Below are 6383 nucleotides of genomic sequence, written 5' to 3' on the forward strand. Positions count from 1 at the left end.
TAGGGGATGCTGCCCGTCCCCTTTCCTCTTGTCCTTTTTCATCCAATTTTGCAACCTTCAATTGAAGATCCTGCATCCCTTTGACCAATTCATTTAAGACATCTTCCCTAATAGAGGGAACAATACCAGGTATAGCCATAGGGTTAGCCATAGAAGTGGGTGGCTTACTGGATACTTCAACTGTCTTATTCGTAACATTGGGCAAGCTAGAGACATGCAATCTTTGTCTTCTTCTATGCTTCTTCACAAGTGCAGTAACAGCTTCCTTGACATGTCTCCACTCTTTTTTCAAACCTGTCTTTGTAGTGTGATCCTCTAGCAAATCATCAAGCTTCTCTTGAAGCTCAGGATCATCTGCCTGTAGAAACAATTCAATTTTTTGACTTGCAAGAGCTTGTTGTTCTGCAAGATCCAACTGCTCAAATCGACTTTCATATTCTCTTAACAATTCCGTAGCCACAAGACCCTTATTGGGTTGTAAAACCCACTCTTGAAAAGTCTTGCGCGTAATCAAACTGGTATCCTCAATATAAAATTCTTCTCTAAGTGTCTTCTTGAAGGCTACCCAGTTAGCATTTTGCAAGTATAATTTAGAAATCCGTGATTTCAGTTCATGAGCAGTAACACATACAAGATACCGGCTCCATGCAGATTGAGCCACTCCAAAGAATTCCATCTTTTGAGCATAGGTATGTACATATTCTGTTACATTCCTGCCATTGAATAACTTCACCTCACGCTCAACTGCTTGCAAAGCATTCATCACAACACTTTCTGTTTGAGCTGAAGCTTGCATCACCTGTTGTTGTTGTTGTACTTGCATAAGCATATTCATATTTTGCACCAACTGTTGCAAAACATCACTAGAGAATGTATTCGAAGATTCTCCCATCTTATCTTTCCTTCTTTTGTGTTGACCTTTCATGTCAGGTTCACCGATGTCGGAGGGGTTTTTGTCGAACAGTCGAATCCACCGGGGATCAGAAGTAGAAGGAAGTAGAGATAGGAGATGGAAGAGTAGATAGAGAATACCCAAGTGGTAAACACGACAAAAACAAATGAATTGAATCAATATGTATTGAAAGAACCTGGAATCTTTGCACTACTCAGAAGCAATCTCCAGGCATTAGTTCTCTTGGAGCTCCTTCGTAGACCAAAAACGTGGATCAAAAAAATTAGCTCTTTCTCTGCTACCTGAAACCCAAATCTGATGAATCCGTTGGCTCCAAAAGGGGGGTAAAATCCCAAGACACCTGGTCACGGATCTCCCAGATCACTCCTTCTTCTTTCAGTTCAATCTGCAGTTTTCAGCCTGTTTACAGCGATCGCGACGCGCGTGATTTCATCAATCTGCCTTTTTTATGAAAAATCTCCTAATTGGCTGAAAAAGCAACTAGCTTTTTTGCATGCCATCCTAATCTAGAAGCTTTTTCTAAATTTTTCAGATTTTTACAATAAATAATATAAAAAATTGACTAAAATGATCCAAAAATCTAGTATTTTTGGATAATCCATGCAACTCACACTAGTACTAATGGCTCAGATCACATTGACTCTCTAGATCAATAGAGAAGTCGGATGATGATGCATTCCATACTTTTTCACACTGTGTCCTCATAACATCACGACACTGTATGATGCTGGCAATGAGGAGTTCTCCTCTCTCTCTCTCTCTCTCTCTCTCTCTGACTCTCTCTCTCTCTCTCTCTCTCTCAAAGCAACAATCTCTCATTCTCTCTTGAAAATATTTGCGACAAATGCTATGCTCGGGTTTTTAGTGTTTTTTCTTCTCAGAATGGCATCGTTATTTGCATCACAATTAGCGGCATTGCTAAGCATCACTATTGGTATCCCTAAGCATTGTTGTAAGTGTCCCTATATGCATTGCTATATGTGTCCCTAATTTCAATTTGTGATGCAAGTAGCGAGGTTGCTATTTCGCGTAAAAAATCACTGTTGCTATCGCCCCATTCCCTTGTAGTGAAAATGTAATGATATCTATTCTAACATTGGTTAAAAAGACTTAGTTGACGCTTATCTTTGCACTACTTATTTTTCTACGCATTCATTCAAACAAAGATAACTACACAACTCATTCTTCTTTATCATTTCCTCTTTATTTCCTTCTCTTTCTAATTTGGGATATTAATACTTGGAGGATCTTAAGCAATCATATTATATTCAAGCCAAGAGGTAAGCTTCAAAACCCTATTTCATGTTTTTTCTTGTTCTTCTACATATTTGCTTAGTTTCTTTGGTTGTTTGTAAATGATAAAAGATAGTACGATCTCTTTCTTAAGTTGGAATAATTGTAAATTTTCTAAAGAGATGGAAGAGAAAGAAGCTTTTCTTCACTATGTTGGTTTTGTCACTTTTTTGGTTTGTGGTTTGTGGTTTATTTAGTCTCTTCACTATAGTTAGAGGGAGAGGGAGAGGGAGAGGGAGAGGGATAGGGATAGGGAGAGAGATAAAGACATGTAGAGAGAGAGAGAGAGAGAGAGAGAGAGAGAGAGAGAGAGAGAGAGAGAGAGAGAGAGAGAGAGAGAGAGAGAGAGAGAGAGAGAGAGAGAGAGAGAGAGAGAGGAGAGAGAGAGAGAGAGAGAGAGAGAGAGAGAGAGAGAAGAGTGAAACATAGAAAGAGGGGAAAGAGAGAAAGAGAAGGATAGAAAAATTGTAAGAGGAAGAGGGAAATAAATAAAGAGAAGGAGTGAAAGAGAGGCATCGAAATAGAGGGAAGATTGAGAGGAAGAGAGAGCTATAAAGACAGAGAGAGAAAGAGGAGAATTAGGAGATTATGAATGAAAGATAGAGAAGAGAAAAATATAGAGAGGGATAGAAAGGGAAAGAGGGAGGTAGAGGAAGAGATAAATAGTGAAAGAGAGAAAGAGGAAGAGATAGGGAGAGGGAGAAGAGAGAAAGATGGAATTAGAGAGAAAAAGGGAGAGAAAGACAGAAAAAGGGAGAAATGGAGATAGAGACAAGAAAGAAAGGGTGTGAGGGATCTAGAAAAAGAGAAAGAATAAGAGAAAAATAGGGCTCAAGGGGGGAGGAGGGGGGAGAGAAAGAGAGAGCGAGAGAAAAGGAGAGGAGAGGAAGATAGGCATTAAGTTAGAAAGAGGGAAATAGAGGGAAAAGAGAAAAAAAAAAGAGGTAGAAAAAGGGAAAGAGATAGCTAGAGAAATAGATACAAAATAGTGGAAAAGAGAAATAAGAAGAAAAATTACATAAGAAAGAAGGAGAGATGGGGATAGGGATAATAAAAAATAAGAGAAAGAGGGAAAGGGAAAAGAGAAAAAAGAGAGGTAGAAAGCATGAAAGAAATAGCTAGAGAAAGAGAGGGAAAAGAGCAAAGGAAGAGAGAAATAAGAAGAAAAATTACACAAGAAAGGAGATATGGGGATAGAGAGATGAAAGAATAAGAGAATGAGAGAGGAAGAGCTAGAGATAGAGTGGGGAGAGAGAAATAGGGAGCAAGTGAGATGAATGGAGAGAAATAGTAGGGGAGATCAAACTGCAAAGTTGCAATTATAAGTCCAAATGTTTTATTGCTAGGCCACACTTTTCAAATTTGAAATATAAAGATTCCTTCAAGAATCATCATTCCACAAGAGATACTATCCTATAATTTAATTCCAAGACCACTACCTCTTTAAAGAAAACCACACTTCTTGGTCAAAGGTGAAAAGGGGGGCTGATAAAATGTGCACACTACCCCTCTTCCATTACTCCACCTCAAATCTCTTGTCATTAGGAGAGTCATTAGCTCTCAAGCTAAAGGAAAATTTTAAAATCCACATTCCCCCTTATGAGAGAGAGAGAGAGAGAGAGAGAGAGAGAGAGAGAGAGAGATTGGGCCTACGTTAAGAGTAAAAGAGAAAAGGAAAAAAAGTGAGACTAAGAGAAAGCTAGAGAGAGGAAGAGGAGGAGGAGACAAAGCGAGAGATTTAGAGGGAGGGAGAGGCAAATAAATAAGTACATGCATATAATATATTAGATATGTAGTTACATGTTAATATAGATGGTCATATGATTGCATATAATTTCATTGGTGCGATTTTAATAGTTACGGGAGTACCATGTCTTGCAAGTCAATTCTTACAATGAGAATTGAAGTCTTGACTTGAAAACTTCCAAGCCCTCTCACACCCCATGTACCATGCATACATCTTTGCATGGAGATAATATGCCACAAAGTCATCCTTGGAGAGCAAGCTCCTTGTGTAGCACCTAAATGCATTGAATAATATATTACATATTTGTAATCACATGTATAATATCACCTATGAACTAAATTAAGTACTAATAACTAATTACTAATTGTTGTTCCTAGAGAGCAAGCTCCTTATGTAGCACCTAGATGCATGGAATAATGTATTACATATTTGTAATCACATGTATAATAGCACTTGTGAACTAAGTTCAGTACTAGTAACTAATCTCTAATTGTGAGTTGTATTTAAGATTTTGCAATATGCACGTACATGAAACAATTGATTTTTTATTTGTGTGCATTGATATGTTTATTGAAAATATTTTTCTACTCATGTCAATATAAGTTTCAAAATTAGTTTTCTCTATTGCATTGATATAGCCACTGGAGTGTGCATCGCGGTGGTCAAATTTTTATGTGTATTTTGACGTTTATATCAATGGTATTATTAATGCAATCATTCCAAAGCTCATGCATATCTTGAGGATTATCTAGCTCAACATCTCAAAATATTTTTGTGAGTTAAATTTTATCTATAAATTGTTCATATGTTGTAGTATATCCATCTCATTTTTCTTTTTGATGATGGAGAACATTTCTTTTGTTTATTTATTTGCCTTCCCTACTTACCAATTCCTTGTATAGACTTATTTTTTGTGGGTGTCTTCTTATCTCTTAAAGAGGGACTCTTGCTCGGGGAATCCACCTTATAGAACATGTAAGATACCATGTGAGTTCAAAGGAAAATGTATTTTATTTAGTAAAATTTATAAGATTATATTTACAAAAGGAGTTTTTAAATTATAATTAAAAAATCTTGTAAGTTTAGTAAAGTAAAAGGGATCATTTTATGGTCTTATAGCATGTAAAGAAGTAAAGAAAGGGTATTTCCTAATACCCTTTAAAAACACCTTTTATAGATGATTTCTAGTAGATGCACCCCCCCCCCCCCTCCCTCCCCCCGGGACTTTATTTTAGCTTATAGAAATTGAGGATTTCATATTTTGTATTTCTAGCTTCTCAATTGAACCATGTAAAATGTCTAATATTTTGATTTTTGTAAGACTTTGAAATAATGTATCCATGAGTGTCACTTTATTGACCCCTCATTGTCACTTTTTGTGAACCCTTCATTTATAACTAGAGCTATTTTGATAAAAACATCAAAATGTCCCAAAGCTATTTTTGTGAGCTCCATATAATATATATAGTTGGACTATTCAAAAACATTTATGTAGCTCACTTGGAAATAAAAATTATAGTTGAGGATTGTTAAGTGACACTCTATTGACCCCTTTAACCTATTGGATACATATTGAGTATATTGTATAAAATAGCCCATGCTTTTCAAAATAGACCTAATCCATTCTTTCAAAAATTCAATTAGTGGCCTTGTGCCATGACCCATGGCATAATCATATCATTGCCCAAGATTCAAACAGAAGACTCCATGTAGGTAGACTCAAAAAGGGGCAAATATAGGTATATGTGCATCTTAAGGATGAGCAATCATTGCCCTAGGCCGGGGGTACATGGTTGAAGAATCTATTTTTTCTTTTCATTTCCATCCTACTCCTCTATTGGCACCAAAGATGCAGGTGCACCCACATAGATGGATCCGATACATGAGAAGTAGCAACTGTTGCATTATACAAAGGGTTTCCCAAGATAGTCCCATCAAAGACTTTGATAGAATAATTAGACATAGGGTGATCATGGTGGGAGGATAGCCCCATTTTCTACATGATGGGTGAGCCATATTTCCAAATTGGGGGAGAGAGCTAGAGGGGTAAAATAGGAGATAACTTGTTAGCAACTTCTAGGAAGTATGAGTTTTTTAAAGCTAATCAAGAAGTTGTTAGTTGCATGGTTTCATGCACACTCTTATGATATCTAGGTATATAGTGACTGGATACACAAGCTTCATGACCATACTACACAGCATAATAGTACATGCTTAAAAATGCATGCTAGAGCTTAAACAATGAAATGCATACAAATGGCCCAACATCATTAAGCATAGAAGAGAATGTTAGTATAAGTGTGAGTAGCTACCTTGAAGCCATGGTCATGAGAGGACATGCAATAATAGGGGTCCTCAAACTACATAAGTAAAGGAAATTGGAATGTGCCATAGAATTTCTTGTTAAGGAGATGGGAAATGTTGCTTTAA

The sequence above is a fragment of the Lygodium microphyllum genome, chromosome 2 (assembly GCF_053477565.2).
Source record: "Lygodium microphyllum isolate KBCC chromosome 2, Lygodium_microphyllum_v1.1.10, whole genome shotgun sequence".
Taxonomy (NCBI): domain Eukaryota; kingdom Viridiplantae; phylum Streptophyta; class Polypodiopsida; order Schizaeales; family Lygodiaceae; genus Lygodium; species Lygodium microphyllum.